This window comes from Triticum aestivum, chromosome 4D (genome assembly GCF_018294505.1).
Source record: "Triticum aestivum cultivar Chinese Spring chromosome 4D, IWGSC CS RefSeq v2.1, whole genome shotgun sequence".
Taxonomy (NCBI): Eukaryota; Viridiplantae; Streptophyta; class Magnoliopsida; order Poales; family Poaceae; genus Triticum; species Triticum aestivum.
This window is the reverse complement of record NC_057805.1, coordinates 321713490-321717672: the sequence shown is the minus strand read 5'-3', so window position 1 is coordinate 321717672 and position 4183 is coordinate 321713490.

Genomic DNA, 4183 nt, shown 5'->3' with positions numbered 1-4183 from the left:
TGTACCCACAGCAAATGAAAATCAAATTGCAGAACTGAACCAAACAGTTAAATGGACAGCAGACCAAATGAACCAAAATAGTTAATTGAGCACGATATTGCAGAATAGAAACATGTACTAGAAGATAAGACAGTTAAAAAAAAGAATGCTTGAGAACAGTATTACGAAATGTAGCAATTGTTGGACTAAAGTGTTAACTGAACATTACATTTCAGAGGACCAAACTGTTAAATGAACATCAGATTGCATATTAACATTACAGAGGACGAATTAATAGAAGGCACTGGCGGTGGCCTCGAGAAAACATCATGAACTATATTTTAAAGTAGACAACCGTGCGGCGGTGTCGACGGTGGCCTTGAAGACGAGGTGCTCCTCCAAGATCTGGCGGTCGACACGCATGCCAGCCATAGCAAGCTCGTTCGCGCTTGCGGCCGCATGCTACTCAGCTCCACGTTATACTGCGTGTAAAATGTTGGGGAACGTAGTAATTTCAAAAAAATTCTACGCACACGCAAGATCATGGTGATGCATAGCAATGAGAGGGGAGAGTGTTGTCCACGTACCCTCGTAGACTGAAAGGGGAAGCATTAACACAACGCAGTTGATGTAGTCGTACGTCTTCACGATCCGACCGATCAAGTACCGAACGCACGGCACCTCCGAGTTCAGCGCACGTTCAGCTCGATGACGTCCCTCGAACTCCGATCCGGCCGAGTGTTGAGGGAGAGTTTCGTTAGCATGACGGCGTGGTGACGATGATGATGTTCTACCGACGCAGGGCTTCGCCTAAGCTCCGCTACGATATTATCGAGGTGTAATATGGTGGAGGGGGGCACCGCACACGGCTAAACGATCGTTGATCAATTGTGTGTCTAGAGGTGCCCCCCTGCCCCCGTATATAAAGGTGCAAGGGGGAGGCCGCCGGCCTAGGAGGTAGAGGCGCGCCAGGAGGAGTCCTACTCTTACCGGGAGTAGGACTCCCCCCCTTTCCATGTTGGACTAGGAGTGGAAGGGGGAAGAGGTGGAGGGAAGGAAGGAAGGGGGGGGGCGCCGCCCCCCTCTCCTTGTCCTATTCGGACTGGGGGGAAGGCGGGCGCGGCCCTGCCCTAGCCTCCTCTCCTCTCTTCCACCTAGGCCCAATAAGGCCCATTAAGTTACCGGGGGGGTTCCGGTAACCTCCCGGTACTCCGGAAAAATCCCGATTTCACCCGGAACACTTCTGATGTCCAAACATAGGCTTCCAATATATCAATCTTTATGTCTCGACCATTTCGAGACTCCTCGTCATGTCCGTGATCACATCCGGGACTCCTAACAACCTTCGGTACATCAAAAAAATATAAACTCATAATATAACAGGCATCATAATGTTAAGCGTGCGGACCCTACGGGTTCGAGAACTATGTAGACATGACCGAGACACCTCTCCGGTCAATAACTAATAGTGGAACCTGGATGCTCATATTGGTTCCCACATATTCTACGAAGATCTTTATTGGTCAGACCGCATAACAACATACGTTGTTCCCTTTGTCATCGGTATGTTACTTGCCCGAGATTCGATCGTCGGTATCTCGATACCTAGTTCAATCTCGTTACCGGCAAGTCTCTTTACTCGTTCCGTAATACATCATCCCGCAACTAACTCATTAGTTACAATGCTTGCAAGGCTTATGGTGATGTGCATTACCGAGTGGGCCCAGAGATACCTCTCCGACAATCAGAGTGACAAATCATAATCTCGAAATACGCCAACCCAACAAGTACCTTTGGAGACACCCTTAGAGCACCTTTATAATCACCCAGTTACGTTGTGACGTTTGGTAGCACAGAAAGTGTTCCTCCGGTAAACGGGAGTTGCATAATCTCATAGTCATAGGAACATGTATAAGTCATGAAGAAAGCAATAACAACATACTAAACGATCGAGTGCTAAGCTAACGGAATTGGTCAAGTCAATCACATCATTCTCCTAATGATGTGATCCCGTTAATCAAATGACAACTCATGTCTATGGCTAGGAAACATAACCATCTTTGATCAACGAGCTAGTCAAGTAGAGGCATACTAGTGACACTCTGTTTGTCTATGTATTCACACATGTATTATGTTTCCGGTTAATACAATTCTAGCATGAATAATAAACATTTATCATGATATAAGGAAATAAATAATACTTTATTATTGCCTCTAGGGCATATTTCCTTTAGTCTCCCACTTGCACTAGAGTCAATAATCTAGATTACACAGTAATGATTCTTACACCCATGGAGTCTTGGTGCTGATCATGTTTTGCTCGTGGAAGAGGCTTAGTCAACGGATCTGCAACATTCAGATCCGTATGTATCTTGCAAATTTCTATGTCTCCCACCTGGACTAAATCCCAGATGGAATTGAAGCGTCTTTTGATGTGCTTGGTTCTCTTGTGAAATCTGGATTCCTTTGCTAAGGCAATTGCACCAGTATTGTCACAAAAGATTTTCATTGGTCCCGATGCACCAGGTATGACACCTAGATCGGATATGAACTCCTTCATCCAGACTCCTTCATTTGCTGCTTCCGAAGCAGCTATGTACTCTGCTTCACACGTAGATCCCGCCACGACACTTTGCTTAGAACTGCACCAACTGACAGCTCCACCGTTCAATGTAAATACGTATCCGGTTTGCGATTTAGAATCATCTGGATCAGTGTCAAAGCTTGCATCAACGTAACCATTTAAGATGAGCTCTTTGTCACCTCCATAAACGAGAAACATATCCTTAGTCCTTTTCAGGTATTTCAGGATGTTCTTGACCGCTGTCCAGTGATCCACTCCTGGATTACTTTGGTACCTCCCTGCTAAACTTATAGCAAGGCACACATCAGGTCTGGTACACAGCATTGCATACATGATAGAGCCTATGGCTGAAGCATAGGGAACATCTTTCATCTTCTCTCTATCTTCTGCAGTGGTCGGGCATTGAGTCTTACTCAATCTCACACCTTGTAGTACAGGCAAGAACCCTTTCTTTGCTTGATCCATTTTGAACTTCTTCAAAACTTTGTCAAGGTATGTGCTTTGTGAAAGTCCAATTAAGCGTCTTGATCTATCTCTATAGATCTTGATGCCTAATATATATGCAGCTTCACCGAGGTCTTTCATTGAAAAACTCTTATTCAAGTATCCCTTTATGCTATCCAGAAATTCTATATCATTTCCAATTAGCAATATGTCAGTCATCCACATATAATATCAGAAATGCTACTGAGCTCCCACTCACTTTCTTGTAAATACAGGCTTCTCCAAAAGTCTGTATAAAACCAAATGCTTTGATCACACTATCAAAGCGTTTATTCCAACTCCAAGAGGCTTGCACCAGTCCATAAATGGATCGCTGGAGCTTGCACACTTTGTTAGCTCCCTTTGGATCGACAAAACCTTCCGGTTGCATCATATACAACTCTTCTTCCAGAAATCCATTCAGGAATGCAGTTTTGACATCCATTTGCCAAATTTCATAATCATAAAATGCGGCAATTGCTAACATGATTCGGACAGACTTAAGAATCGCTACGGGTGAGAAGGTCTCATCGTAGTCAATCCCTTGAACTTGTCGAAAACCTTTTGCAACAAGTCGAGCTTTATAGACAGTAACATTACCGTCAGCGTCAGTCTTCTTCTTAAAGATCCATTTATTTCAATGGCTTGCCGATCATCGGGCAAGTCAACCAAAGTCCATACTTTGTTCTCATACATGGATCCCATCTCGGATTTCATGGCCTCAAGCCATTTTGCGGAATCTGGGCTCACCATCGCTTCTTCATAGTTCGTAGGTTCGTCATGGTCTAGTAACATAACCTCCAGAACAGGATTACCGTACCACTCTGGTGTGGATCTTAATCTGGTTGACCTACGAGGTTCAGTAATAACTTGATATGAAGTTTCATGATCATTATCATTAACTTCCCCACTAATTGGCGTAGGTGTCGCAGAAACTGGTTTCTGTGATGATCTACTTTCCAATAAGGGAACATGTACAGTTACCTCATCAAGTTCTACTTTCCTCCCACTCACTTCTTTCGAGAGAAACTCCTTCTCTAGAAAGGATCCATTCTTAGCAACGAATGTCTTGCCTTCGGATCTGTGATAGAAGGTGTACCCAACAGTCTCCTTTGGGTATCCTATGAAGACACATTT